Source organism: Macaca fascicularis, chromosome 11, assembly GCF_037993035.2.
Source record: "Macaca fascicularis isolate 582-1 chromosome 11, T2T-MFA8v1.1".
In the NCBI taxonomy this organism is placed as follows: Eukaryota; Metazoa; Chordata; class Mammalia; order Primates; family Cercopithecidae; genus Macaca; species Macaca fascicularis.
The window spans coordinates 133,262,322-133,278,906 of NC_088385.1; the positions used below are offsets into that span (position 1 = coordinate 133,262,322).

General features: G+C 40.3%; 1 long non-coding RNA gene across 3 annotated transcripts; it reads left to right on the top strand.

Moving 5' to 3' along the window:
* The first annotated feature begins 807 nt into the window (after window positions 1-807).
* Window positions 808-11,355, top strand: LOC102115889 (uncharacterized). Of its 3 annotated transcripts, XR_006690813.2 has the most exons (5): window positions 2,617-2,722; window positions 2,870-2,996; window positions 7,475-7,591; window positions 9,601-9,699; window positions 11,168-11,355. It is a non-coding gene; the product is annotated as an uncharacterized lncRNA (long non-coding RNA). The 3 variants fall into 3 exon arrangements; XR_012419703.1 differs by lacking the exons at window positions 2,617-2,722; window positions 9,601-9,699; window positions 11,168-11,355 and adding an exon at window positions 808-940 and having other exon boundaries at window positions 7,475-7,600; XR_012419704.1 differs by lacking the exons at window positions 2,617-2,722; window positions 9,601-9,699; window positions 11,168-11,355 and adding an exon at window positions 808-940 and having other exon boundaries at window positions 2,873-2,996; window positions 7,475-7,600.
* The last annotated feature ends 5,230 nt before the right edge of the window (window positions 11,356-16,585 follow it).

A 16,585-nucleotide genomic window follows, 5' to 3' on the forward strand; every position in this document is an offset into this window, starting at 1 on the left:
GATGACATCAAGGGCTAACAGGAAGAGAGCAGAGGCTGTGCTGGTGTCTGAGCTAAAGTCATACACCTGTACCAGGGGTTTTGGCAATTTAGCCTATGATGGGCTCCACTTGGAGACTCTTAAATGAACAGCAGAACAGCACTCAGCTCAGAGAATTGAGACCTCGTGAGAGAGACAAGGCATAGAATCTAAGATCTGTAAAGCCTATGTGCGGAGACCTGCCCAACTATGAGATATCTGGTTTTCCAAAGAAGCCTCCCATAGAAAACAGGTACTGACATTGGGCTGGGGCTCTCATCCTCCCATTTGGATTATTCTTGGCATCCCATGAATATTCAGAATAACTTTTCTGATATTGTATATGGGAACAGGCAGTTGAGCTTCCATTCAATTGAGCTTCTCGGCCAAATCAACTTTCACACCTCCAATGCTATTATTAAAGCATTACTAAATGCCGTAATAATTAGCATTTATCAACTGCCTAATAAATGCCACATTTTAAAAATGTATCTAAATATTTAGGTTAATTCTTACAAGATCTCTATGAATTAAAGAATAATATCATCCCCATTTAGCAGATGAGAAAATGCGGCAGGGATCTGTGGGGGGGTGTGGGCAGCAGGGAAACCTCTGCTTTATGTAGTCATTTGAAGACCCTGGTCTTTCTGCATTATAGCCCCATAACACACAGCTGCTATGGTCACCCTGGAATCCTGAATCTTGCGGAAGATTCTACTGCCAGTCTTACATCATTTTCACTGGTCAGAACCCAATCACATGATCTCAACCTAACTGCAAGGGATGCTAGGCAATGTAGTCCAGTCATGTGGCTAGCAGGAAAATGAAAGGGGCTTGGTGAAAATTTGCTCTAGGTCCCAGACTTGGCAAATGATACCAGATTTTTTTCCTTCTAAGCCCACACTCTTAACTACTGTACTCTGTAAGTTCTGATTGTTGAAAATTTCATATTAAACATGGTAATTTTGCTAGGATATTTCCCCAGTGACTCCTCTATGATAGACAACATAAGGTTGGCACATTCATGTAAAATCCACGTGTTCCACTGTTGCTGACTCTCTCTATTCTCAGTTTATATTTTCTTCTTATTCTGTATACTCATGGTTTTGTGGATACTCCTCTTCTAACATCGTCCTTTATCTCTCACCTATTTTGAAGACTCTCAGGTAATTTTATTGTTCCTTTCAGAGCACAGTATGGGTGCCTCATCTCAAAGATTCCACAGGATGATAGCTTACCAGGAGGCAGATGAAATGGAGAAAACACAGCTTATTTCTATCTGAAAATGAGAGCCTCTCATTGAGAAGGCTGCCCTCTATGTTGGCATGTCTTGTCTCATCTTGTATTAGTCCAGCTCTGCTCCTCAGTGATGACCCTCTCAGAAACATCCCCTTTCTAGGAGGTGTGGGTCCCTCATTATGGAACTATTAGAACTTTGTGGGTTGCACACGAAACTCTGCCCCCAAAAGTTGAAGAAACCAGTAGCTTACAGAAATTCTTGAGGTTGTGGGATGGCAGATAAGAAAAGAAGCAACTTGCTAAAGCACTGAAAATTTACTTATGAGGTAAAAGACCTGACTGAAATCAGCTGGAACTGGTATGGATGACTGGAGTTTGTATAGGACAAGCCCACTGACATCACAGCCTGAATTTTCACTGCATGTTTCATACTAACTTCCCCTGCAATTGCACATGAGTTAGTGCAAAAAGATAACTGTACACACCCAAGGACTTTCCAGACCTCCCCTTTCCTTCCATCAATTACCTACTAATCTCGGAATCCAACCCGTGAACTTTTCCCAATAGAAACTAGCACAGGTTTGAGCTTCACTCCTGTCTCCTTGTGAGTCAACTTGCAGTATAAAGCTTTCCTTTTCTCAGAAACCCAGTGTCATAGTACTGGCTTCCAGCACATTGGACAGTGAGCCCGGTTTGCAGGATAACGTACATGGGCACCGTTCTCTCTCCCCTCTATTTCTTGCTGCCTCTGTTAGTCACAGTCTTTTCACTGCTGTAACAACCCCCAGCTGCCAGTGGTTTTCTTTTGTTTTTGTTTTTGTTTTGAGAGGGAGTCTCGCTCTGCCGCCCAGGCTGGAGTGCAGTGGCCGGATCTCCGCTCACTGCAAGCTCCGCCTCCCGGGTTCACGCCATTCTCCTGCCTCAGCCTCCCCAGTAGCTGGGACTACAGGCGTCCACCACCTCGCCCGGCTAGTTTTTTGTATTTTTTTTTTAGTAGAAACGGGGTTTCACCGTGTCAGCCAGGATGGTCTCGATCTCCTGACCTCGTGATCCGCCCGTCTCGGCCTCCCAAAGTGCTGGGATTACAGGCTTGAGCCACCGCGCCCGGCCCTGCCAGTGGTTTTCATCGTAAACATTTATTTATTCTTTGCATTACAATCCCAAGTGTGGGGGGCAGTGGGGAAACCTCTGCCTTATGTAGTCATTTGAAGATCCTGGTCTTTCTGCATTATGACCCCATAACACACAGCTGCTATGGTCACCCTGGAATCTGGAACCTTGCAGAAAGTTCTACTGCCAGGCTCACATCATTTTTATTGGCTGGAGCCCAGTCACATGACCCCAACTTAACTGCAAGGAATGCTGGGCAATATAGTCCAGTAGTGTGGCTAGCAGGAAAATTAAAGGGGTTTGGTGAATCCATTGCTCCTGCCATCACCAGACTAAAGACCTGCTGTCTCATCCAGTAATTATTATACTCCCTTGTCTCAATTAAGCATCTTTAGCCATGGATGGTTCATCTTATGGGTAGATGTGACTCCTTAGACTAAGGATCAGTGGACCATGGCCTGTGAGCCAACTCCAAGCAGCTGCCTGTTTTTGTCAGGTCCAGCAGTCAGGGACTCAGTGGGCAAGCACTGTGGGCTGCAGACACCATGCTCCACCCTGATTCCCCCTCCACTCCCAGAGGTTCCACCCAGCTGGCAGGCTCACAGCACTGCAGCCCAGCATCCGAAGTGGTGAGTAACATGGAAATAGCAGATGGCGTGGAGAAGTCAGGAGTTTTCTTTCTTGTACTTTTATTATATCCTCAGTTCTGCCTCTTCTTCCACAAAGTCTAACATATGCACCATCTGGTCCTCTATGGGAAAGTGTTTCTGCACTTCTATCCTACAGAGACAATTCCCACCTTTGGAAATTGGAAACTCTTACCTTTATTTTGTTGACTAGTTTCCCACCTTGCAGTTTGTCCTGAGGTAAAGTATGGGAATGTCAGAGGCTTCTGTAGAAATCCCTAGTCCACTTTTACTGACAAATCAAATGAATAGTTTCAGTCCTGTTTGGGCACTATTGGTAACTGCCTGATTGAAACTGTGCTTCTATTAATCCAGGCTCCCTGGGACAAAAAAAAAAATCATATAATCAATGCAATTAATTTTAATTTTATCACACGCACATACAGCCATCTAACTACCAGAATAAATAATATTCATTGAAAGCATTCAGGAGTAGAAAAGTAGAAACACCCACAGCAAAATTTACATGGTTTAATTTAAATTTACATAAAGACTAATTAGTTTCTCACATTTCTTAATGGTTGGAACAAAAAGAGGGAAGAAGGGGCAAAAAAATAATTGCTTCAGTTAATGTGTGAATAGTTGGTGTTTCATTTCAGAATGACTTGTACAAATTTAGGGGATGGTGAGAAATGGTAATATTAAAAAAATTGAGAAGGGAACCTTATCTTCATCCACACATTTGGAAATGCAGACTCCAGTTACTATTCTCATAATTATCACCAGTATTTAGTGTTTATCAGATCCCAGTGAAGGGACAGGCAAAAGAAAGAAGTCGCTCTTATAATAGTAACTACATGAAGTGTGGTATTTTATTGAGCCAGGTGAGTCTGAAGAGAAAGAGAGAGATATATATATATTTCCCACTAGAAACTATCTATCTATCTGTCTGTCTGTCTGTCTGTCTATCTATCTATCTATCTATCTATCTATCTATCTATCTATCTATCTATCTATCTATCTATCTATCTATGTATCTATGTATCTATCCATCCATCCCTCCATCCCTCTGTCCATCTGTCCATCCAACTGTGCATCTATCTATCTATCTATCTATCTATCTATCTATCTATCTATCTATCTATCTATCTATCTATCTATCTATCTATGTATCTATCCATCCATCCCTCCATCCCTCTGTCCATCTGTCCATCCAACTGTGCATCTATCTATCTATCTATCTATCTATCTATCTATGTATCTATCCATCCATCCCTCCATCCCTCTGTCCATCTGTCCATCCAACTGTGCATCCATCTATCTATCTATCTATCTATCTATCTATCTATCTATCTATCTATCTATCTATCTATCTATCTATCTATCTATCTATCTATCTATCTATCTTTTCCAACCTGCAACAGGAAGGCTGAGTTGAAGGGCCTTTTGCAGATCAGATCAGGATAGAATCAACCCCAGTATATGGTTCTTAGTTCATTTTCATCCCTCTCTCCTTTCTGTCCTTGTTTTCTTTTCTTTATTCTTTTAAAACAATTTAAAACACAGGCAGCCATGGGTTTGGTTGATCCTACTCCTTAGTTTATGGTCCTATCACGATTGTTCCTGCCAGGCCCTCTCATTTTCTCCCTTCTCTCATCTACCATTACCCCTTCCTTGCGGAGGTGCCCATGTGCTTGACATATGCCCTTGTGTGGTATTTTTGAATCTTTGCATAGTGTATAATTACAGGTTGTGTATGCATGTGTTTTAAATTCACAAATATTGCACCGCGGTCTAGATCTATATTCCCCTTAGTATTATATTTTGAAGATCCTCTGTGCTTCTCTTGGCAGCTCTGGTTTATTGTTCCTTTTGGTTTCCATGAATGAGCTTCTGTTTCCTGCTCCTCTCTTTCCACCTACCCTCCCAGAGTGGTCCGTGTCCCAGTAGCAGCTCATTCCACTTTGTTAGTATGAGTTGTTGCCTTGAAGGGTGGCTTCAGTGCATAGAGAAGATTATCTGTGGCTCCTTGCCTTTTAAATTACTAATCAAAATATTCAAGTAAATAAAATGCCAAACTTAAGATTTTCCATAAGTCATTATGTTCAACTTACAAGTTTAATATTTTATTTGCAAATCTATTTCAATATTTATAAGACAATTTTGAAAGCCTTAACTAAATTTCTTTAAATATTTTAAACAGTATTTGTAAATTGAATATATCCACTCTCTTGTAAAGCAATTCATATGCTATTTAATAAGCAAAACTATCTTAAGCATTTAAACAAGCCCAGAAATATAATAAATAAATGTTATTTTTACATTCTATTATTGTTTTTGTATTTAGATTAATTTCTTATACTTTTCAACTTAAAGACAAAAGTCAAAAATTGATTTCTAAATTGCATTTTAACTGGAAAAGAAAGATGAATCTGTAATCTAATAAGACAAATTGTCTTAACAATTACAAATGTTTTAAGTACCAAAAACTTCCCCAATTACTTCTTACCTTAGCAAATAAATACCATATACAGATTTGATATAATTCATCATCTGTTTTGTTGATTCTAAATTTTCCTGAGCTTAAAGAGATACTAAGGAAATCATTTTAATATTTCCAGAAAATTGGAATTACTATCCCAGACATATTGGAATTTATTCTTCAAAAATTGTACAAGTTACCTCCTCAGTGGGATTCAATTAGCTAAAGATTAGAGATTTTCAGCTGGGAGCAGCTCTGGAGCAGCAGATACACTGGGTGATTTTTCTCACCCCATGGACTGCCTTGTTCGGCCTTTTCAAGTGTTTTATTTGTCCCTGTTTCAAAGCGCAATGACCTTACAGCCCAGCACCTTGGATTCCAGTCCCACATTGCCCAGTTCTGATTGGAGTCAGACCTCCTGCTCAGTTGCTTTAGCCCTTGGTGAGACTGATGCATTAGCTACTGATTTTGTTCTGCATGTTTTCCATATTCTTCCTTCCTGGCAGGGACACTGATCTTCCAGACATTATGAGATACACACACATTGGCATTCTGCACACTTCTTGTGTTTCTGTCTGGCTCTTTCGTTTTAGGGACTAATGCTCTCAAGGACACACACCTTCCAGTATTCCTGCCTCAACGCTCAATCAATTGAATTGGCTCCGCTGAGGTCATCCTACTCCACCTTTACTGACAAATCAAATAAATATTTCAGTCCTGTTTGGGCACTGTTGATAATTGCCTGATTGAAACTGGACTTCTATTAATCCAGGCCCTCTGGGACAAAAAAATCATACAATTGATGCAATTAATTTTAATTTCGTTGCATGCACATATAGCCATATCATTACTAGAATAAAAAACAGTCATTCAGTGCATTCAGGAGTAGAAAATGAGGAACACTCACAACAAAATTGACGTGGTTTTGTTTAAATATACATAAAGACTTTGAAAAAACTTTTAGGCTTTTGAACATTCAGTACCAAATTCAGTTCCACAGTCATTAAATTTCCTTAGAGAAATTAAATGACATTTTAAAATGGCTGTTGTTGTCTTATTACTTAATAAATCCTAAATAATAGACAGAATACATAAAATGTCAGTTATTATAAAACATATTACTATAGTTCCGTTTCAACATATTCTAAAACATCATACAATTGATATCATTAATTTTGTCACACATACATACAGCCATGTAATTAACAGAATAAGTAAAATTCTCTCTCTCTCACACCCACACACACACTTAGAGAGAGACACACACAAATGCCACATACTTATTTCAATAAAAATATGTTATTATAGTCTCCCTTTTGAATCCTTTTTTCCTTTGTATATAATTAACTCACCACCTTTCATTAACTCAACTTATTTCAATAATTCATTGCTGTGAGTTCTGTTTTTAAAGCTTTGAACAACTGGGCTCCTAAAAGCCCTTTATTAAATTTCTCTGCTCCTTTAGCATTTCTTTTGAAATTTAAAATGCATTCTTGCTTTCCAGCAATGTCGGCAAGTTGGTACCACCTTCTGAATTTATTTTTGCCCCAAGACTTGGAACAAGTCAGTCTCCAATGAGTCCTGGATTCTTCCAGCTGAGTTAGTTTTAGAGACCAGGATCTCAGGATCCAATGGGCATTGACGGTTGTCCAATGGGTTGCTGTTATTTTTTGGCAACATTTAGATATTGATTTTGGTTAAAGGTTGACCTTGATAACTCAGATTTAAGATACTAGATTTATACCCAACTCTTCTTTATTTCTTGCGGTTTTCTCAGCCACCAGGCCTCTCTCTGACTTCAGCTGCCATCTCCTTACTCCGGCATGGTTCCCGGGCCTCTGCCTGCCTTCTGCATAAGCCTGTTCCCTGAGGGCTGTCTTGTTTTTTGGTTGATTAGTTGGTTGGTTGTTTTTTTATCTCAGCCAACTAGTCTTCTCAATCTACACACCCTCTTTTGATATCTCACCCACTTTTATACTTTTTTGTTTGTTCGTTCCAGGTACTGTCCTTAGGCTGATGACTGACACATCTTTCCCTGGGCCAAAACGTTCCTCTGAGATTCAGATGTGTGTCAACAACTGGAGAGCAGGCTTGGAATTTAAAAATCAAGTTTTCAGTAAGTTGAAATGTTTTGCTTCACATACACAAATTATCACTTTGACAGAAATATTTTGCTTACTCAAACGTTTGTATTGCTAGAAAAAGATTTTTTTAAACCCCAGTAAAGTCAAGAAGAAAGAAGAGAAGGAAGGAAGGAAGGAAGCATTTAGTAGGATGACCCACTAAAACACCATTTCAATGCACTTTCCAATGAGAAAAATTGACACTGAAATTGTAGTATTTGGTTACAGAGGAAGCCACAGATCCAAATTAAAACTTGATAAGTGTTTTTTGGGCAAACAACTTAAACTCTCTAATCTTCAGTTTTCTTTCCTACAAAGTGATGATGCTAACATATGTGAAGTTATAAAACAAGTATGAATAAACCTAACAAAACACCCGGCCCTTAGAAAGCATGCAACCCACCTTTGTTAAGGTAATTAGGGAATGAATTCATTGTTGACATACACCTAGAAAGTGGGTGTTACTGGACTAGAAGACCCTCTTCATTTGTTTTTGCTTTTTGTTTTTGTTTTAATTTTATTTCTCTTGCTCTACAGTTGGCTTTCTCTTTTTTTATTATTATACTTTAAGTCCTAGGGTACATGTGCACAATGTGCAGGTTTGTTACATATGTATACATGTGCCATGTTGGTGTGCTGCACCCATTAACTCGTCATTTACATTAGGTATATCTCCTAATACTATCCCTCCCACCTCCCTGCTCCCTACAACAGGCCCCGGTGTGTGATGTTCCCCTTCCTGTGTCCAAGTGTTCTCGTTGTTCAATTCCCACCTATGAGTGAGAACACGCAGTGTTTGGTTTTCTGTTCTTGAGACAGTTTGCTTAGAATGATGGTTTCCAGCTGCATCCATGTCCCTACAAAGGACATGAACGCATTCTTTTTTATGGCTGCATAGTATTCCATGGTGTATATGTGCCACATTTTCTTAATCCAGTCTGTCATTGATGGACATTTGGGTTGATTCCAAGTCTTTGCTATTGTGAATAGTGCCACAATAAACATACATGTGCATGTGTCTTTATAGCAGCATGATTTATAATCCTTTGGGTATATACCCAGTAATGGGATTGCTGGGTCAAATGGTATTTCTAGTTCTAGATCCTTGAGGAATTGCCACACTGGAAGACCCTTTTTATAACCGGATGTTGCTCTGATGAGTTTAAAGCCTTAAGTGGTCGTTAAGAAAGATTGGTGATGAGATGTAATTAAATGTGAATGGCATTTTTTATAGTCCAAAGTGTAAAGGCTGCATTACTTATGATTCACTCAAAACAGTACATTTAATCAGTGTACTTTAGCCCCTAAAATATTATAAATGCAAAAATATTTCTTTTATGTATGCTGACAAGGCTAAATATTGGAAAAATGGTTTTTAAAATCAGAGTTTACCCACACAATTAGTTTTTATTTTTATGTTTCATGATCACATAAATAATAGTCTGGGTACTACTAAGTGATTAAAATTAAAACTAGAACATCTCTGTAATTAGACCCATTGTTCTGCCTTTCCACTGCTTTCCAGACCTTTAAAGGATACAGTTCTAGGAAAAATAGTAGGAAGCACGAATTTTTCCAGTGAGTAGTGAATATATGAAAACATATTGTCTTCAAAGTTTGTACTGCTAAGGTTTGAATTTAGCAAAATAGGGATTTAGATAAATGAATGAGGATATGCAAGGAAATGTCCTTAAATGCATTTCAGAAAACATTTAAGAAGTTTGTTTCAAGAATGTTCTACTGGCGAGTCCTCAGCTTCTTGCTGTGACTGCAGTCTAAGGCTGTACTAGACACTGTCAACATGTCAAGATCCATGGAACATGTGATATTCATGGAATAATAGAAGTGAATGTCAGATTTAAACTTCAATCAATAGCCAGTATCAATCCTCATGGATATTTCTGAGAAGAGAAAATTTCTACTTTCTCTGTGAGGGTAGTAAAAGGTCACCTTTTTCTGAATGAGAAAAAATAAATTCCCAGTGGGATTTCTGAATTTTCAGTGGAGGGGCTTCTATATACCTCTTTCTGCTTGCTTTGACTTTGGCCATGTGGAAGAGAGATGAGGCAGCACTTCCAGGAGATCCTTCAATCAACCTGTGGTAATGTTGCAGCTAAATGTGAAGCCTTGCACCAGTGTGTGTGTGGGGTTGTTGGTGGGGGGCAGTTTGGCAAAAGCTCAGAGAGGGGCAGGTGATACAAACGCCTGTGTCTCTGAGGGAAAAGGTACGGCAGGCAAATGTGAGCAGAGATTCTGGGTAGTACACCCCTGAGAGGCTTTCAATATTAAAGCAAATAAATAACAAAAAGGTTAAAATATATATTTTCTAACTTTAAAACCATAATAGAAAACGAAATTGAGGATTAGTAAAAAAAAAAAAAAAAAAAAAGTACCAAATTTGACAAGGTTGTATTTTCATTGCTTTTCCCTTTTTGGAAAGCTTTCTCTGAACATAATATCGAACTTAAGGCTTAGCACTGTTAAGTTCATTTTTTAAAATGATAATTCTGTCACCTAAAATATTGAAAAGTAGCAAGACCTGGAAAAAAACTATATACAATGAGCACAAAATCTGGAGTCTGAGGATCTCCCATATTGATTTAAGATTTGTTTCATAAAGAGTTGTTTAATGAGGCTAATTCCTCACCAGGGTCTTGGGCAAATTAAATAAATTATCTGTGATGGAGTAAACACTCATGGATACATCGCAGTGCATATTGCTATTATTGACACAGAAAAATGCTAACACTGGCAGCAGATGGCTGTTGATTCTGGCTCTGCCACTAAGCACTTTGTCACCAGTTATAGTACAGTGTGCTGTCGTTTCCTGTTCTCCCAGGAATGAGCCATCCATTGATGGGTTAAACTCCAAGAGTAAATACAGATAAAACCAAGCTAATCTATTGTTGTATAACTACAAAATTAAATGAATTAAAGAGAAGCTCAAGCAACATGTGTAAACTTATCTCTTTTTTATCTCTTTTTGAGATGGAGTCTCACTCTGTTGCCTAGGCTGGAGTGCAGTGGCGCGATCTTAGCTCACTGCAACCTCTGCCTCTGGGTTCAAGCAGTTCTCTGTTTCAGCCTGCCAAGTAGCTGGGATTACAGGCACCCTCTACCATGCCCAGATTTTTTTTTTGTATTTTTAGTAGAGACGAGGCTTCACCATCTTGGCCAGACTGTGTAAACTTATCTTATTCTTCCCCAGTATCTGTCTATGCTCCTGGGATCTCAAAACCTAGACTAAGTTTAGTCTAGATAAACATGCCTTTTCTCTCAACTGGTGTACACAGAGCCTCTTGTACAGTTGTTCCTTGCAGAGTTAATAAGTGAATAACTTAAATATCTTTAATAAAAGTACTAGCTGATTTTTATTGATCACTTAGCATATGTCAGACACTGTTTTGCTATTGAGCAATGATTGTCTCATTGCATTAGCACAATAATTTTGGAGAGTGTAACAGAGTAGGCTCTATTCAGGCTATATACGGTAGCTACTGAGCATACTAATACATAATAAATTAACAAGGGGTTAGGAAGCATTACCATATGCACTTTGTCTTTTACAGATTCTTAACACTTGAATTAAAAGGAGAATGGTCATTAAACAGAAACTGCTGCTAAAAGTGACAAGCAACTTAGCAATACACATTAGGAGCAAAGATTATAATTTATGCAGCATATTTTCATATATAGGCAAATCTGATACAGAAGGAAAAACAAATGGCTTGGAATAAAACAAAATCCTTAAAATGTGTAAGTCTCTGACCTCAGATAGAACTTCAGTATGAACCAGCTGCAGAGCAGCATCCTGGGGCCAGTGGGGTGGGGAGGTTCATTGTTGATTTGCTATTATTCTGTGGGTTGGGATGGATTTACATTTGTGCCTCATGAGGCAGGAACTGACTCACCAAAATAAAATAAAATAAAACAAAATAAAAATAAGCCAATTTGTATCCTTGTAAAAATGAGAGTGAGCATACCCAATAAGCGACACAGTCCTCATGGTATTTTATGACAACTAAGTATATATAAGTAGCTTAAATCTTCAGGCAACCCACAGGGAGCAGTGCTCTTGTTGGGGAGGAAAGTGAAAGAAGATACTTAGTGAAGGTGTGACCCTCAGTGAGACCCCAGTCAGTGTGGACCACAAACCGCCTAGGGACATCTTGCCTGCTGGGAGGCCTATCAGCTGGTAGCCACAGCTGCCTCTTTACCTGCTTTTCTGGCCATGAATCCAGAGGTCATAAATGAGTCTGGCACACTCCCTAGCTCCTTGTGTTATTTCTGGAAATCCAACTTTGCACCTGCCTCTCATGATTGACATCCTCCACCCAGGCAGCCGCAATCTTCTGCTTGGGCCTTGGGTCTGCTACGATCTGAGTGGCAACCTCTTGACGTGCCTCAAATTTCATTATGAGTAATCTTTTAGATTAAGTGTTGCCTCTTCTAGTCCTCTTTTTCTACTCTTCAGAAACAGTTAGAAGGTTGTTTCTTACCTAGTAGGATCTGCTGACCACTCATTATTTCTAGAAAACTTAACCCTTTTTTTTTTTTTTTTTTTTTTTTGAGACGGAGTCTCGCTCTGTTGCCCAGGTTGGAGTGCAGTGGCCGGATCTCAGCTCACTGCAAGCTCTGCCTCCCGGGTTTATGGAATTCTCCTGCCTCAGCCTCCCGAGTAGCTGGAACTACAGGCACCCGCCACCTGGCCTGGCTAGTTTTTTGTATTTTTTAGTAGAGACAGGGTTTCACCGGGTTAGCCAAGATGGTCTCGATCTCCTGACCTTGTGATCCGCCCGTCTCGGCCTCCCGAAGTGCTGGGATTACAGGCTTGAGCCACCGTGCCCGGCCGAAAACTTAACCTTTTAACAAGGGTTCCAATACCTACTTGAACCTCCTCTTCAGGCTGAGAACAGCTGAGAGCCAACTCCCTTCAAGGAATTTCCACAGATGAAACGCCCTGCATTTTATGTGGGAAAGTGGGACAATAAACACTCATGGGAGAGCACACTGCAGTCTGGCCTGACATCGAGGATATCAGCTTAATTAAAATCTATCTCTCATGTCTTACATTATGGCTTTCTGAGGTATTAAATTACTTGAGGTCCTCTAAAGACTTTCTTTCTTCACTGGTGTTTCTTCTCCCTCCTGTCTATGAAATTCTAATGGCGACATCCTATCCACCATCCATAGGAATTACAGATTTGCCTCTGACCTGAGCACAGACACCACTGCTGAAAGAGTTTAAGTGGGCAAAATGGGAAAATACCAATACAAAGCCATAAAGCAGTGGCTGAAATACCAGTGGTTGATTTACTCTCCTCAAAGGGCAGAGTATGGTTATGACACCAAGAGACCTTAAATGTGTAATTATGGCTCTAATCTTAGGCTTCCTAGTGTCAACTATCAGCTACCCCAGAAATACCGTCAGACAAACATGCTGATGAAGTAAAGCTGAGTTTGTTATAATAGCTGCATCAAGAAAACCTCACCTTGATTGAGTGTTGGTAATCTCTCAAAAAGGGGGTGGTAAAGGAAGATATATGTCAGGTCCTGGTACAACAAATGACTGGTGATCTGCGACCTTGGAGGAAAACACTATTTCTGTAGAGTTTATTGAGCCATTTTGACCATGCGTAATTTTCATGCTTGTGCGGTTTTTAGAAGCACACAGCAGCATAAGGTGTGACCTCTCTGATTGTTCTACTTTGTCCAGGATGCTCCTTCTGTCAATTTCTTTCACAAGGAATAAAAGCATTTTTAGGCCGGGTACGGTGGCTCATGCCTGTAATCCCAGCACTTTGGGAGGCCGAGGTGGGTGGGTCACCTGAAGTCAGGACTTAAAGACCAGCCTGAACAACATGGTGAAATCCAGTCTCTATTAAAATACAAAAATTAGCCAGGTATGGTGGCTCATGCCTGTAATCCCAGCTACTCAGGAGGCTGAGGCGAGAGAATTGCTTGAACCTGGAAGGTGGAGGTTGCAGTGAGCCGAGATCGCACCACTGCACTCCAGCCTGGTTGATGAGCGAAACTCCGTCTCACACAGAAAAAAACAAAAAAGAAAAACCAAAAAACAAAACAGTGTCTTTAATCTCATCCCGCCAATGTAACATTAGGGTCCCCTTGTATTATTTATTCTTCTTGTGCCCTAGAAGAACTGTTTTTGTTTTCACAGCAGAAGATTAGAAAGTGAAACGCTTAAAGATCTTGTTAGTAGTGGGACTTCAGGCATCTTAAGAGAAGACTGCTCAGCTCACATACATACAAGACCTAAGCATCAAGCCTAGGCTGCAGGATGGAGGACACCAATCACAGGGCCATCTGCAAAAGGTGGCTTTGGTGGATTAATTGATTGGAAGCGGCTCTTTCCATTCCCCGGTTCCTTATTTATCTTTCTCCCACAGATGTGTGAAAGAAATACATTTCTCCATAAGATTTTCTCAAGCAGAGAACTGGCTGTCTCCAATTTCTCCAGGGACATGTTCTTTTGCTATTATTCTGCACTTACACAGAAGCATGACTCTTTTCTACTGGAAAATTCACAGGGCCATATACAAGTAAAACAAACAATTTTGAATTCAAAAAACCCCTTAGAGTGAATCTTAGAAGCATAAACAAACCTTTTCTGTTTGTTTTACTTGTATATGGGCCTCTATTTATATATGTTTGTTGTTTACAACAAACAGATCTTCAGAATAATATAACTTTTGGATTCTGACGGCCGTCTACCCAAAAAAAGTGGGGGCTCTGGGGTGCAGCATTGTGTGCAGTGTCAGAGGCTAAGTCCATGCATTCAGAATCAGAATTTTCTCTCCTGTTTCTTATGGCTACCGGCTCTTCATAAAAGAGCCCCAGCTGAGAATCGGGTTATCTTTAGGGCTCTCGACACGAGAGGAAAGGAGGGTGGTGAAGGTAGGGGCTGACATTTTTACTTGTCTACCCATCTGGGAATTTTCTTGCTGATAGAATCCTTACGTGACGGCAGTCCAACATGCCCACCCACAGTACATGGATTCTGATTGGCCACAGCCCATCCGCAGTACATAGATTCTGATTGGTCACAGCCCACCCACAGTACATAGATTGTGATTGGCCACAGCTCACCCATAGTCATAGATTCTGATTGGCCACAGCCCACCCACAGTACATAGATTCTGATTGGCCACAGCCCACCCACAGTACATAGATTCTGATTGGCCACAGCCCACCCACAGTACATAGATTCTGATTGGCCACAGCTGAAAATCATGGCCGTCAAGCTCCCTTTTATCAGACACTGGTTTTCGTGGCCTCTCTTCAGCCAGAGGGGGAGTGTCTGCTGGAGAAACCCCTAAGCTGAAAGCCGCTTTGTCACCTTCTTCCTTCCTGCTTGGGACACACATGTAATGCTTGGCACTGCTCCCGCCATCTAGTCACCATGAGATGACAGCCAAGAGGAGAAAAAGCCAAAACGGAGAGGATGACAGTGAAGAAAGAGGAAAAGTGGTTAAACCTGACGTGACATCATGGAAATCTGAACAAAGGCACAGAACCACAGATTTCCCAATTCTTGCGAAAGAAGCAATTCATATTCCTTCTGGGTGAAGCTGCTGCTGGTTGGGTATTTATCCTATTAGAGCTGAAGCATCCTAAGTAATACAGGTACTATTTTACCTTCATCTTATTTTAACTATGCAAGTAATATTTAATAATTGGCCAAAACATAAAAAGGATAAAAAGAAAACGCCAATCACCTCTAATCTCATAATGTTTAAGTATTACATCATTTCTATTCTGATTGTTCACAATTTATGTTTTATTAATCCTCTTCTCCATGACAAAGCAGGAAATGTGCTTAATCTCTGGCCCAACTCCTCAATTCCTCTCTTCTCCAAATTCTCAAACTTCAAAATTAGAAAGCACATCACCTTAAAACAAACCCAACAGCCTAACTTTTAAAATCCTCATCTGATAGATGTTACCCAGCATGGTGCTATGCGGGGGTCTGTCCCGCAGACCCTGACCCAACGACGGATGAATGAAGTACGCTGACACACAGATATTTTGTTTTGCGAGTTCGGCTGAGTGTCTGAGCTGCTTACAGACTCCAAGCAGAGTTCTGTAAACAGTTGGGACCGCGGCCTCGACTTGCCAGCGAGACTCGCATTTATTCAATAAAGATTAATTGACGAAGGCTTGAGTCAACACCACTAGAGGGTAATTGACATTGTGGACTTCCAGAGTAGAAAGCAATTAAGCACCCACAGTAGATCAAAGGTTAGTCTTAGGACCACATGAGTAAACAATCTAGATAGATAACTTCCCACATTCCTTTGTTACTACTGTAATTTATTTAACTAAAGGTAAAGTGAACAGGCCACCTGCAGCCAGATCTATTACCAAAGTTATGCAAACTCTCAGGCCTTCCAAGAGGGTTTGTGGCTATTATAAGCAATATTTTTCCCACCAACCTGACTGAACTCCCACAGTGCTAATGTTCTGATAGTGTCCAGCACCCAGAGGCCACGCAGTAGCTGTTTGCAGATTGATTAAGTAGCACATTGGATTGTCAGTTGTTTCTAAGAGTAAGGCTGGAGTTTGCTTACACTTACAGAAAGTCACCTCTTTGTTTATCTCTTGAGTTGCTAGCACTGTCTCTTTAGAGGGTTGGCATGCTGAAAGGACCACAGTTTAATAGCCAGATAATCCAGTCACACTGACAGGCAAACCTTCAGAAAGACAAAAATCTCCAGAGTTAGCTCTGAATAGCAATTAATGCCCATGCAGGAGGCTTTTCAGAGACCCATGAACTACACAAAGGAATGAGGCTCTGTGCTGCTAGGAGGGTGCTTTCTCGTCAATACCACGATAATCAGGTGGCCTTGCCAGGAAGTTGACATATACACTGATGTAACTGGGAATGTCTGATTTTTAAAAAAACATATAAACAAACACAGAAGAATTAAAAAGGAATTTTAAAGAATTGCTTTCGAGATGCTTCAAGA